Source organism: Rattus norvegicus, chromosome 19 (assembly GCF_036323735.1).
Source record: "Rattus norvegicus strain BN/NHsdMcwi chromosome 19, GRCr8, whole genome shotgun sequence".
Classification (NCBI taxonomy): domain Eukaryota; kingdom Metazoa; phylum Chordata; class Mammalia; order Rodentia; family Muridae; genus Rattus; species Rattus norvegicus.
In genome coordinates this window covers 22,948,027-22,963,134 of record NC_086037.1, presented here as the reverse complement: position 1 = coordinate 22,963,134, position 15,108 = coordinate 22,948,027, and the positions used below count along the sequence as shown (strand labels likewise).

General features: G+C 42.1%; 1 pseudogene; it reads left to right on the top strand.

Moving 5' to 3' along the window:
* Nucleotides 1-12,765: 12,765 nt before the first annotated feature.
* LOC134483252 (zinc finger CCCH-type antiviral protein 1-like) lies at nucleotides 12,766-14,195 on the top strand (annotated as a pseudogene).
* The last annotated feature ends 913 nt before the right edge of the window (nucleotides 14,196-15,108 follow it).

The window sequence follows — 15,108 nt, the reverse complement described above, 5'->3', positions numbered from 1 at the left end:
TACCTTTAATTTAACATTAATAAGCTAGATAAAATAAGAAAACTTATGAGATGCATCAGGTAAGAATTACTGTCACAATATTCTGTCCATTCGTATTTTGCAAAATTGGAGAAGGTACTTCATTATCTAAATTATATTAGTCTAAAATTTTGTACCTAAATCATTTTCTATCACTTTTTAAGCTTTGTATCCCTTATCTATCATAACTTGCATTTATTAACCATAATAAGTCTTCTGAGACCAAATGTACTTTCATTAATTCCAAACAATTTAAGCGTTTATGTCTTTCATCCTTAAAATTTGACACATTTTTTGCGTACAAATTTTCTTTTTCTTTTTCTTTATTCAGCTTCCACACGAAGATTATTTTTGCTCTGATTTAGAGCAGGATGCAAGGGTGGAGTGCAGACCTGAGGGGAGGGCAGATGAATGGAGTTGAGCTGCAGGATGTGAGGTTCACAGAGAATAAATAAGAAGTTAAAAAAAAATAAGAAATAAGCACAGTGGGGATAAAGCAGTGAATGCTTGGCATGGGGAGTTTTGGCAGTGGACTGGGCATTTTAGGGGTGGGGTGGGATTGGCGTGGGTTCTGGAGTAGTAAGGATGGTGTCTGTTCTTGTCTTTTGGGGAAACTCCTCGGTCTTCTCCCATCCCTCCTCCACCTCTACCCCCACCTCCAACCGCCATAACTGCCTCCTACCACAGCAGCGGCTTCTGGGCATCGGCCTCTTTCTGCTCAAGCTCTTCTATGTGCTCGGGGGTGGTACAAGCTTTTAAAAGTCCCAGGCAGTGGGCAGACCACGCACACTCTCCTGGCATCCCCATCCTCTCTCAGGACTTATGGTGCCAGAGCGTTTATCGCAGGAGTTTTTATACTGCTGTGGACTGTCCATAGAGCCCTGCTTTCTGAGCCTCCCATGTCCACCCTGTTCCTGTCCAGGTTCCTGGCTGTCACATTTCTGCACGATGGTGAACAAGTTTGCTTTTCTGATTCTCATAACAAGAAAAGGTTAAGACTAACTATCTAATCTTCAACCCCATCCAAGATCTGAGGAGGAGAAATGTTGCCTGAATAAAAGGAAATTCAGAGCAAACAGCTTCCAAACCTAAGAAATGACAGAAATTGTTGGCTACCCTGGGAGTCAGTCAGCAAATATTCCTGTGTCACTGTGGCATCCACCTTCAACTCACTGGGCCAGGAGCTCTGACAACAATCCTTTGAAGCAGGTCACTTGAAGGACTATCCTATTTTTTTTTCCATAAACTGGGACACAGACTTCCCCATGATCAACTTCTGCACAGTCTGGACAGCTTTCTGGCAGCAGTAGAGGTAAGTGGGTAGTATTTCACCCAATGGTTCTTTAGAGCCCATCATCTTTTTCAGAATAGATTGGGGACACTACCAGGAGTTGAGGTCTCTCCCACTGTGAAAAGCCTTTAACTATTAGGACATCTGAAATGGCAGATTCTTCAGATCTCTAAAGGATTTAAGAACCACCTTTGTATGTAATGTCTATCTCAGTGGACAAATGTGGCTTTTTTTCCCAAGGGATTTACTTCCTACTTAACTTTAAAAACATACACAGGAAGTTAAATAAAGCTTATTTCTGTACCTAACTAAAGCAGTACCTAACATGACTGGAAGACTGATTATTTATAGTTGGAAAGTACTATCTTGAATTCCTTAATTATCCACGGCAGTGTGCAGTAGTAATTTTATAAAATTAGAATTTTACACCACATTGTGAATAAGTTGCATATACTTATATCTTAAAAATGAATTGAATCATTTATGCAAGTACAATTTTAAATTCTATCATCATTCAAAAATCCATGCCATCCTAAAATATTTGAGACTTGGTATTGCTTTCTAGTATAAATAGAGATACAGTGATCTATGATTTTGTCATTTTAGTCCCTTCTCCTGATTTCCCACAGCCCACGGCAGACAAATAACCACCCACCCACCCTTCCTCTTGAGAATGAGGGGGTCATGTTCCTTTAAGTTGCTTCCCAATGTGTGTGGGGTGACAACATGTTTTGGGGACCTTACAACAATTGGGACATTTTCCAAATCCTGGGAGATCTTGCAGTTTCCTATGCGTCCAGACCCTGAATGTGGCAGGATTAACGGAAGTCCTGGCTACATTAACAATGAAAAATACAAACACACATTCCTACCATATGAGGAAGGTCACCGGATATCTACCCCTTGAAGTTTGCTCAAAACAATTAGTCAATTAGCTTTTTATTTATCTTCAGGTCACTTCTTAGTAAACAGGCAGAAAAGAGACAAATTGTTTGCCAAAATTATATCAATTGCTTCTAAGCCAGTCACCAATAGAGTTCCTGCAGTCCTTTGAAGTTTCATCAGAGAGGCTCTATTTTCCACAGACTCACAATACTTATGTCTCCCATGTGGCAAACTAAAAGAACTGTTAAGATCTCCTTAAATAATTCAACAGTTTTCCCAATCCAAAGTCTCCCACCCTCCTCCAAAAAATCAAGAGATTCCTCACAAACATCTCCACTCACTTCGGTACCAGTTTATATATCAGTCACATTTCTGTTACTGCAGAAAAATACTATGACCAAGAACAACTCAAGGAATACAGTTCTTCACATTGTGGTAACCAACCCCAACTACCAAATTATTTCATTGCTAAGTCATAAATGTAAGGTTGCTACTGTTTTGAGTTGTAATGTAAATAGCATGTATAAAGTATGTCTCATATGTGATTGTTCCCTGAAGGGCTTGCAACCCACAGGTTGAAAACTGCACTTGTGTGTGGTGGTGGGAGGGGTGGTTGTGAGTTTTTTGTTTTGTTTGTTTGTTTTCCTTTTTCTCAAAACCCAAATGCTGATAAGAACATAGGCCAATATCAGGCTCTTCAATTTTATTCCATTAGGCACTGTGACTGCTCTCATGATATTAACATGCTGGTTTTTCTTTTTTACTATTCCCCAAAATGAACGTGAAATCATTAAAGGTGATGCCTCCCACAGTGCTTTACTGTCTTATTATTTAGCAGTGTCTGACTGCCCTGCTCATTTGTGCTTTCATGTGAGTTCTGAGATTTTTTTTCATTCCCATGAAGATCTGTAATGGGATTATAATGGGATGGATTTAAACCTGTAGATGACTCTGGTAGGATTCGATATAATAATATAGATCATACTGATACATGAAAATGAGAGGTCTCTTCATTTTCTGGTTTCTTCAGTTTTTTTTATTTTTCCTAATGATTTCATTTTAACAAGTCTTTACTTCCTTAGATATTACAAGATTTTTATTCTGAATGGGTTTGTTTTCTTGGCTTCTTTCGTCATATTTATTGTTGGTATACAGGAGTTCTATTGATTTTACTGTGATTTTAGTGAATGTGTCCATGAGCCATAGGAGTTTGCTAGTGGTTTCATAGTGGTCTTTATATATGGATCATATCGCCTGCAAATGAGAATGCTCTGACTGCTTTCTTTCATATTGACATGCCTTTCCATCTCTCTATTGTCATATTGTTTGGATAAGACTTCACATACTAGTTGAATTAGATGAAAAGAATGAACATCTGTGACTTATTCCTGATTTTAGTGGAAATCCATTATGATTTCCTCCAGTTAGGATGCTGTTGGCCTTGCATATCGCCTTTATAATGTTAAGGTATGTCTTCTCCATATCCCAGATTCTCCAGGACTTTTGCATTAATCACTGTGGGATTTTGCCAAAGAGATTGTCTGCCTCTACTGCAGTGATCATGTGTTTCCTGTTCTTGGTTTTCTGTGGTGAATTGTTTATTCATTTGTATTTGTTGAAACATTCTTGCACCTCTGCAGTCAAGCCAGCTTGATCACGGTACCTGACACTTTTGGTAAATGTCTGAATTTTATTTTCCAGGATATTATTGAGAAATTTTTCACTTAACTGTTCCTTCCAATCTTAGTTTCTTTTCTATGCTGTGAAGAGACACCATGAGCAAGGGAACTTGTAGAAGAAAGAGTTTATTTCAGCTTACAGTTTCAAGGATCATGAGTCTATGAATATTATGCTGGGGTACACGGCAGCAGGTAGGACACCATGTTTCTAGAGAGCTGGCTGAGAGCTTACATCTTATGTGCAAGTCGGAGACAGAGAAAGTGTTAACTATAGATGGTGTTGAATTTGGAAACCTCAAAGCCCAATCCCATACACTCCTCCAACAAATCCGTATCTTATAATTCTTCCCGAATATTTCCACTAACCAGCAATAAACATTCATATATGTGAGTTTATGGGGGCCAGTATCATTCAAATCACCATATTCCACTCCCAATTCCCTATAGGTTCTTAAACATATCATAATAAAAATACATTAGCTCAGCTTCCAAAACCCCTGTAGTCTTTCGGTCTCTACACAGTTTATCCACAGTGCTTTTCGACCCTCCAGGAAGTCCCTTAATTATTCCCCTATGAAATCAAAAGGCAAATTGCATATATCCAATGTGTAATGCCAAAAATATGTTGTCATTGCAAAGGGAAATTGGGAATGTGGTGAGCCAGTTCAAGGCATTAACCCAACAGGGCACAGTCCACATTCTCTACTTCTGATGCATGACAAAGGGATTAGATGGGTCCACTGCTCTGGCTTTGCCGACTGCAACATAATTCCTAAAACTATGTTGTATCGCATAGATCTGTGGTGGTTGTGTTTTCATTGTCACTCATTTCTAGGAATTTTAATTTTTCCTTATGTGTTCTCCCTTGGCCCTTTCAGTAGTGTGTTGTTTGTGTTGCTGACCTTCCACGAGAGTGTGTCCTGACTGCACTTTCTATTGTGTGATACCAGTTTGATTCCTTTGTGCTTAGATAGAATGCGTGACACTACTCCAGCTTTCTTATCTTTCCTGAGGGCTGTTCTGTGTCCTAATCCGTGGTCAATTTTGGAGACAGATCCACAGGCTGATAGAAAATGTATAGTTCAGTGTAGTTTGTTAGGTCCATTTGACTGATGATGTCACTGAATTCTGCTCCTCCTCTTTTGTTTATTTGCATGTGATCTGCCAAGTGGTCAGAATAGACCATTAAAAACAATCACAACCACTATTATAGCTAATGGGTAATTTCAGATCTATCTGATAATTATATATTTAAATTTGTGACTGCTGTGTTTAATATGTATATATTTAGAATTGTAGTATCTTTTGGTAATTGCAAAGTATGAAATGAATGTCCTTACATCTTCTGGACAGGATTGGTTTGAAATCTATTCTGTCAGCTGGATAGAGAAACTGCATAGAATTGCTATAGGGACCTGTGTCTTAGGTCTGTTTCTCTAGTATATCCTCTACATCTCTCATGATGGTGATCCTGTTTCTGGCTAAATGTATGTCTGTTTACTGGGGAATTGAGTTTAGTGACATGCAAATATTATTTAAACCTATGTATTAAATTTTGTCATTTTGTTAATTTTTGTGGTTTTTATTGGCTTCTTTTGATTGACTGTCGTAGTTTGATTAAATTATTTCCTGTTTTCTCTAGTATTTTATCCTTCCCTTCAAACTAAAGTATTCCTTTTAGGATCCTCTACAGAGCTGTCTTACCGGTTATACATATTGTGTTAAATTTATTTTTTGTGTGCATTAGTCAGCACAGTAGCTGGGCAGCTGCCTGCCCTCCATGGTATCAGATCTACTTTCCAAACAATAACGCTCAACTCTTACTGACTGTGTAGCATCTTGGCTGCTCTTTGTTGCACTTGGACAGCCCTCAGGACCAGGCTCTCCTCTCCCTTAACCATGGCTGCTGTCCTCTTCCTCTCTCCTCTCCATCACACATGTTCTTCCTTTATTCTCTGGCAGCTTCTTCCTCCTTCTTCCCTCCTCATGATCCTCTCTAGCAAAGCCCTCAAAGCTCCCCTCCCCCATCTCTCTGCTGTGCAGCTGTTGGCTGTTGGCTTCTTTATAATCACAGTTAACTGGGAGCAGGGTCAGTTTTTGGAGGTTAACCAGTCTTGAGTTCTACATATTAGCATTAAAATACAAGCAGAATTAGGCCAATCCACTACAAGGATTTCTTTTGTTTTGTTTTGCTGTAAGTTTTCTTTTACCTTTTCACTTTTTATTTTATTTTTGTCTATTTTTTTATTAATTGGTTATTTTATTTATTTACATTTCAACTGTTGTCCTGCTTTCCACACTCCCCTCATCATATCTTACATCCCATTTCTGCTCAGCTTTGCCTATATGACAGTGTTCCCCCACCTACACATATCCATTCCCACCTCACAACTCCAGCATCTACTTTGGTGGGGCAACAGGCCTCAGCGTAGTCAATGGCCTCCCGCCACATGGGTGCCACTTAAATCAGTCCTCTTCTACACAGTTACCTAGAACCATAGACCCTGTATATACTTTGGCTGGCAGTTTATTCCCTAGGAGCTGGGGGATTGGTGACAGAGGGTCTGTTTACATATTAAAGACCAATAATTGCTGCTTTCTCTTCTTTTTCTGGTTATGGGTGAAATGGTGATTGTGTGCTTCATTTTTTGAAATTATTGAGAGATGATTTATTTCTTGGTTTTTCTTGGGTATAGTTTAGCTCATTGTCTTGGAGTTTCCCTACTACAATCCTCTGTTGTGCTTTCTTAGAGAAAAATATTGTTTAAATTTGGTTTTGTCATGAAATATTTTGGTTTCTCCATTTATGGTGATTGAGAATTATGCTGGGTATAGGATCCTTGGTCCGCATTACATCTGCCCAAGATTTTCTGGCTTTTGGAGTCTCTGTTGAGAAGTCTGGTGTAATTCAGATAGGTCTGAACTTATTTGTTACTGGTTATTTATACCTTACCCCTTCTAATGATCTTTCTTTGATCTGTGCATTCAGTGTTTTAATTATTATGTTAATGGAGGAATTGTTTCTGGTATGATTAAATTGGCATTCTGTAGGCTTGTTGTACCTTCATGGCCTTTTCTTCCTTTACCTTATGGATGTTTTCTGCTATGATTTACTGAATATGCTTACTGGACCTGTGAACTGGAAATCTAAATTCTCTTCTATTCTATTATCCTTAGGTTTGGACTTTTAATTCTGTCCTGAAATTCATGGATGTTTTGTATTCAATAAATCACACATGGTTATCTGAGATGGGTATTTTGTGATTTGTGGGGTGATCTCCTTGACCCCAACTCGTACATTTAGTACCACGTTTTATAATGAAACAAGGTCAAGAATGGTGACCTCTTGCCATAAACTATATGAAAAAGGCAGGTGAATTAATGTGTGTCAAGTATCAGTAGATTCCTGGGTGGTTTTTGCTCCGGCTTGGCCATATGCAACAGTTTCAAAAGCCCAAGTTTGATGTTCCTTGGGATTCCCAAGATGATGCACTCAGACCTGACAGACAACACCCAGAATCCTCGTCAAAGAAATTGATTTATAAAATCGAGGGAACGTTACTAAGTCATGTTACAAAATATTTGATCACACTGTGATCTCCAAGAATGTATTATTTACTGAAAAACTAGTGTGTGGTATAGCAGGGCCATGGCACAGACATTTAAAGCAAGAGTTGTTTATTCATGTAAACATGGACTTAATTACTGTATGGCTCACCTACCACACACATTTATGGCAAAGGTAAAAAGTGCACTTAGGTCCAGCAGATCAAGACACAACGTGAAAGGAAATCTAGATAACTAAACCAATGGAAAGTTTTTGAGTTAAAGGATTTTTAAGAAAGTGTTCAGAGGGAACAGGAATGCTCTTCTTCTGGGAGGTCAGTGAATCAGGAAAGACAGTTGGGAGCTTTACTTGACTTCAGCATCTGACTCCTGAAACTTCATTGGTAAAATTAATGTCTGGAATTTTGGATTGTAAAACAACAGGTTGGCCCTGCAGCTTTGGGCAAGGCCCATGGACAAAGAGATCGCACCTGATGGGAACAATCTTAAAAGCCACCTGATTCTGGTAAGTCACCTGAGAAGTCCTCAAGGAGAGAGAAATGAATGGGTAGCACCATAAGAGAAGGCTTTAGGATCTCGGATAGTGCTACTCTAGATGCCTGGAATATAGAAGCAGAAAATGTAAAGCTAAATGACTTCGCAGGAATTAGCTCATTTCTGATTATGATTTTTTCATATTGGTATTTTATATTTATTCTTTTTTTAAATTTAAATCAAGAGCCTTAGGTTGTAAGGTGAGGCGGTCTTAGAATCAAAAATGCTTAGAACACTTGTATGGCGCCCCACAACTAACACTATCTGGCTAGAAATTCTACTTTTAACTTCATCATCATCGACAGCTTCCATTTAACCAGCAGGGGTCCATGCCAGGCAGACACTGAGCAGGTTGTATGTTCTGCTAATCTCCACAACAACCCAATTCAGCAGAAACACCTCCGTTTTACAGGTGAAGAAACCACAGCTCAAAGCAAATGAGTGTCAGGGTCCCCTCAGTCTCACTGGCTGTCACTTAGACCCACATCCTTCTCTGTACAGGGAAGCCATGGGCCTGATGTGGGCTGTGCAAGCTGACTCTGCTGAGATGATCAATGCTATTCTTGACCCTGGGAGAATTTAAGACAAGGTGACCCACAGACTCCTGGGATAGATTCTGCCTCTGGGTCCTAAGGTAGGACACAGTATTCCTTGCCATGGGTCTCTACTCACATGAGGAGTCTGCTCCCATGTGTCAGCTTCTATGGCAGTGGTTCTCAACAGTCCTATTGCTGCAACCCTTTAATACAGCTCTTCATACTGTGATGATCCCCTCCATAAAATTATTTCATTGCTACTTCATAAATAATATTGCTACTCTTATGAGTCATAATGTACAAGGTATCTGATATGCAATCTCTGTGAAGCAGTTGCCACCCACAGGTTGAGAAATATTGCTCTATAAACTTTTTTTTTTTTTTAATGAAAGGCTTTCACCTCAGAAGTACCTGGAGCAGTTGTAAGAGCCCTGAAATACTGACAAGTTTAGGAGGCCCAAGACTGCTTGCCTTAATGACAACAGAGATTTCTTGCTAAAGGCACAATCTGAAATCACTGTCCCCAGGTCATTTCTTGCCTAAGTTTTCCCTCATTACAATGTCTGTCTGCTTGGACATGTCTGTCCAGGAAGCCAGTTCATGTAGTCTCTGATACAGACAGAATGCTAAAGGCAAGAATGCTTTCCCTCTGTTGGCCCACAGTCATTTCTATAGAAGTAAGTTCAAATCCCCTGTGGATAAATGTGTGTCTCTCACATGGTGTGTGAGACTTGAAATGTCAACCGTTTGAGTTGACAAAAAACAAATTTCACTTCAGATTTACAGCTGACTAAAAATTATTTTTGGGAGAATGCAGAGGGTGGCCAGGCCTGCAGAGTCAGATCCCCTCCCTGCCTGGGATGATCCCACCCTCAGTAGACTTCAGCTTCACCTATAAGGTGTAATCAGAAAAATCTGACCTTAAGATTCTGAAGTCCACAATATGCACAACCCCTAAAGTTGGTAAATGGCCTATATGGGGGTTTTCTCCAGTTTAAACTATTCTGGCTTCTTTTCTCTCTTGTGCTGCAATCTGTTCTATCAGGTCTGTTGGTCCTGGAAGGACCTGGGTTCAAGTCAAGGCCTCGTGGGTGGGGAGGAAGATGTTCTGTTGTGTGAATGAGTATGGATTAAGAATGTAGCCCCACCAACAGCTTGGGAAAAGATCTTTACCAATTCTACAACAGATAGAGGGCTTATATCCAAAATATACACAGAACTCAAGAAGTTAGACCGCAGGGAGTAAAATAACCCTATTAAAAAATGGAGTTCAGAGGCAAACAAAGAATTCACAGCTGAGGAATGCCGAATGGCTGAGAAACACTGAAAGAAATGTTCAACATCTTTAGTCATAAAGGAAATGCAAATCAAAACAACCCTGAGATTTCACCTCACAGCAGTGAGAATGGCTAAGATCAAAAACTCAGGTGACAGCAAATGCTGGCCAGGATGTGGAGAAAGAGGAACACTCCTCCATTGTTGGTGGGAGGCAGACTGGTACAACCATTCTGGAAATCAGTTGGAGGTTTCTCAGAAAATTGGACATTGAACTACCTGAGGACCCAGCTATACCTCTCTTGGGCATATACCCAAAAGATGCCCTAACATATAAAAAAGACACGTGCTCCACTATGTTCATAGCAGCCTTATTTATAATAGCCAGAAGCTGGAAAGAACCCAACAGAGGAATGGATACAGAAAATGTGGTACATCTACACAATGGAATATTACTCAGCTATCAAAAACAATGATTTTATGAAATTCATAGGCAAATGGATGGAACTGGAAAATATCATCCAGAGTGAGGTAACCCAATCACAGAAAAACACACATGGTATGCACTCATTGATAAGTGGCTATTAGCCCAAATGCTTGAATTACCCTAGATGCACAGAACACATGAAAATCAAGAAGGATGACCAAAAAGCGAATGCTTCACTCCTTCTTTAAAAGAGGAACAAGAATACCCTTGGCAGGGAATAGAGAGGCAAAGATTAAAACAGAGGCAGAAGGAACACCCATTCAGAGCCTGCCCCACATGTGGCCCATACATATACAGCCACCCAATTAGATAAGATGGATGAAGAAAAGAAGTGCAGGCTGACAGGAGCCGGATGTAGATCTCTCCCGAGAGACACAGCCAGAATACAGCAAATACAGAGGCGAATGCCAGCAGCAAACCACTGAACTGAGAACCGGACCCCCGTTGAAGGAATCAGAGAAAGAACTGGAAGAGCTTGAAGGGGCCCGAGACCCCATATGAACAACAATGCCAAGCAACCAGAGCTTCCAGGGACTAAGCCACTACCCAAAGACTGTACATGGACTGACCCTGGACTCTGACCTCATAGGTAGCAATGAATATCCTAGTAAGAGCACCAGTGGAAGGGGAAGCCCTGGGTCCTGCTAAGACTGAACCCCCAGTGAAGGTGATTGTTGGGGGGAGGGTGGTAATGGAGGGAGGATGGGGAGGGGAACAGCCATATAGAAGAGGGGTGTTAGGAGGATGTTGGCCCGGAAAACGGGAAAGAGAATACAATCAGAATGTAAATAAGAAATACTCAAGTTAATAAAGAAAAAAAAAAAAAAGAATGTAGCCCCACTCTGACTGGCCAACTAAGCTCCAGAAAATCTTCCCCAATCACAAAACTGGGCCATGTGGGAGCCTAAACTGTTTAAAGGGGAGAGCTGAGTGCTTTCTCCTGTAAGAAATACTTGGGGGTTGACTGTCACTTGTGAACCTTCTGTGTTAAGTCACTTCTCAGAAGGGAAGCTATCCTCTAACTCTTCCATGGGACCCACCCAGCACTGGGGCCTGAGGATCCTATGGTGTTGCAGCTCTGATCTGGGAGGGGTAGCTCTCACCCTGGCATGGAGAAGCCTGTTTTCACAGCTGATCTAGATCTGAGGAACAGGGGCTTTTAAAGAAGCATGTGAGAGTATCTCCTGCAGGAGAGCCCAGTCTGCAGGGAAAGTCACACAGGACAGCGAAAAGTGACTTCGCAACAAACACAGGGAATGGGAACCAGGGAGGGCACTGGATGGATGGTCGGAGAGTTTGAGAAAGCCTGCATCTCCCTGAAAGACTTCCCACAACCATAAGTCCCACCACTGTCCCCTTCTCACAGGGGAGGCTCAGCAAAGCCTGCCACCTGCTGGGATCCCTGCAAACTAAAACCAGAGTGGAGAACTGAGGAAAGCACTTTGTTGGAGGGGGAGACACAAGTCTCCAGGGCCAGGTCAGCCTTCTGTCCCTTTGGTTCTCCTCACTTCACAGAGGTGCCTATTGAAAGGTGAGGCAAGCCGGGATCTCAACAGTCTTTGGCCAAAGAAGTGAGAGCCCACAGGGCAGAGCAAGGCAAAGCAGAGCCAGGCAGAGCAAAGTGAAGCCCTGCCAGTCAGCAAATAGGCCTTGCGCATGTGGGACTGGTGGCAGCAGTGCTTGCCCTTGCTCTCCTGGTGGTGCAGAACACCTGCCTTGATGTGGGGAAACTCACAGTGGCTTGTCCTCCAGCTGCAACTGCCAGTGCTTGGGGAGGGGGAAGTTGAAGATGCTCCCATGATCCTCCGATTTCTGGCCCACTTTGTCAGCAGTTGTCTCTGTTCAAGACTGTGGTCAGCCCTGCCAGAAACCCGGAGGACACGTAGAGCAAGCACAACTGGCCAGCAACCACCATGGTCATCCACGGTGGGACCCAGGCCAAGTAGCCACAGAGGTGCACCAGGCAGCCAGGCACCAGCCCCAAGCCTGTGCATACTGAGGCCAATGACACTCCACTAGTCCCTCCCACCATGCACATCCCACCCCTGGCAGGCAAGATCTCTCTGTCCAGGGCTTCCCCCAGACCTCCAACTACCAACAGCTCAATGAGCCCTTACTTAATTCTTGTTAACCATAATGGCTTGTCATAAAAGGTCATTGGGAAAGTCAATAATGAGATGAAAGCCTTAAAAAAAAACTAGAGAGACTTACGGAAATGAAGAAGAAAGCTCTCTTCCCAGTAGGAGCCTGGCAGTCCCAAGCTCAGGGCACCTCATGTCCAGTCTTGAACCCAGCATGCATTGTTGTGGAGAACCTGCCTGCTTAAGGACCTGGCTTCCCACTCATTCTCCTGAGATGATGACTTTAATTCTTTTAATTTTTACTGGTTATTTTCTTCATTTCCATTTCATGTGTTATCCCCTTTTCCAGTTTCCTTTCTCCACGAAGCAGAGTCCAGCTCACAAGCCTGAGCATCTGCAGCCATAGTGCACCATGGGGGATCCTGGGGCAGACTGTTTCATCACTAAGATCCTGTGGACCCACAGGGGCTGCATGACCTTAAAGGAACTGCAGAGTAGGATCAGGCTCCAGAGGCAGAGCTCTATGAGCTGCTGGGCAAGACTGCTTATTCCTATTGGAGACTGGAGATCAGGCAGGGATCACGCTGTAGGTGGCGGCTACTACTGAAGCCTGTGGCTTCAATCTCAAGTGCATCCAGGGACCATGCTACAGATTGCCCAAGCCTCTGCAAGCTCAAACTTCTGGGACAGAGTCATTATGCAAAATCCCAGAGAAACCTCTGCAAATATCCACACCAAGTTTTTAGGAACAGAGCTTCCAGGTGCTGAAGAATCATGAGCTTTCTGGGCTTAACCAAGAGGAGCCGGCCTTCTTCCTGGTACAGGGGGATGCTTTTCTCCTGCAAAAGTTACTACAAAGGAGACAGCCACAAACAGATCTGCTTGAAGCCACAGCCATGCAAGAGAGTCCAAGTCTGTGAGCACTTCACCCAGGCCAACTGCCGTTACCTCAACTGTCTCAGGTCTCATGACCTGATGGACAGGAAGGTGCTGACCTCCGTGACTGAGCACGGGCTGAGTTCTGATGGGGTACAGAACATCCAGGACATCTGCAACAACAAACACATTAGGAGGAGACCCACTGGCATGAGAGCTCCCCATGAACATCATAGCAGCAGGGAACACAGAGACAGAAGCAAAAGCAGAGACTGATTCCTTCCAAACAGTCTAGGATTTCTCTCCCATGTCTCATTTGGCATCTGGTTCACCTTGTCCAGATGTCACCAGCTGTAAGGATTCCCTGGAGGACTTGTCTACAGCTGTCACTCAGGAGGTCAAGAACCTGGGGACCCAGGATTCTGCACAGCTTTCCTTGGTCTCATCTAAGGCTGCTGGTGTCTGAGGACCCAGTCACATGAGAGCAAGCCAGGGGTTTTCTGAGAATGGAGATCTGGATGCTTCTTTTCTAGAAATCCTACTGATTCTTTGTAAGCTCCTGCCTCCTCTGCTGGCTTTCTTCTTGCTGCAGCAAAAAGAGATGAATCCATGTCCATGAGAACAGGCATGCCTTCTGGACACCGCATGGAGGTCAAGGGAAAGAATGAGGCTCCAGACATCGATTACATCCCATTTTAAATGGTTCTATTGATGGGGTGACAATGGAAGAAGCAACAGACTCAGGAATTCTAGGTAAAAGGAGAAACTCAGGGAAGGAGTTTGGCAATGTTCCTTCTCTTTCAATTCAGTGGAATAATTGAAGCACTATTGTTATTGGGTCTTCATTAAAAGTCTGGTAGAAAGGATGCATTAAAGCCATGTGGCCCTGATTATTATTATTTTTAATTTTTGGAGTGGCAGCCTTTAATGACTGTATCTATTTTCTTATGGGAATTATTCATTACCTTCCCAGATCGGTATTTAACTTGGTATTTGTTATCTGTTAGAAAAATCACCAGTATCAAATAGATTTTTCACTTTTCTGTAGTAAAGGCCTCTGAAGTAAGCCCTAATGATTGTTGAATTCACTCAGTGTCCTTTGTTATATCCCCCTTTTCATTTCTGATTTGGTACTTTAGATATAGGCTCTGTGGTTTGTCTGTCTTGTGGATCTTCTCAAAAAAAAAAAAAAAAAAAGCCAGCTCTTGCTTTGCTTGTCTCTTTGTATCATTCTCTTTGTTTGTAATTGATTGATTTTAGTTCTGAGTTTATTTCCTGCCACCAAATCCTACCAGACTCTCTATGGGATGAGGCTTTGCCTCACCTTGGTAACAGCAGCATGTGATACATGAAGCTTTTGCTGCTCTCTGTAGTGGGGATGACGTCACAATTTCACTGAAAACCATGCACAGCCTCGTTTTAGACTGTATTAAAGTAGCCCACGATTTCAGTGCTCCCTGCAAGGTGCCATGAGACAGTAGTAACATGAGTCTGCCTGCACCTCGACAGTTTTCACTAGGGACTTCTGAGTGATTTTATGAAAATTTATAGTGAGTTCATGGATGAACATGCACAAACACAAACGCACACACACACTTTACTGACGTGGTGCACATTCTTTCCACACAAAGAAGAAAGTGAGTATTAATGAAAACACACCAATAAAGGAATCGATGGACAGGGTTGTGGGGAAGCTGGGGCTTAGAGTTATTTAAAGGCCCTGTGCAGGCTCTCCTTCTGTTGGAGGCTAAACTTCAAGTGCAATGGGGTTCTTTATTTTCTTTCTGTATAGCACACAGAGCTAGGGTGGAAACTAGGTTTTGAGCATATTTGGCAAGTACTAGAACACTTAATTAATTCCTAGGGCTGGAACCCTATT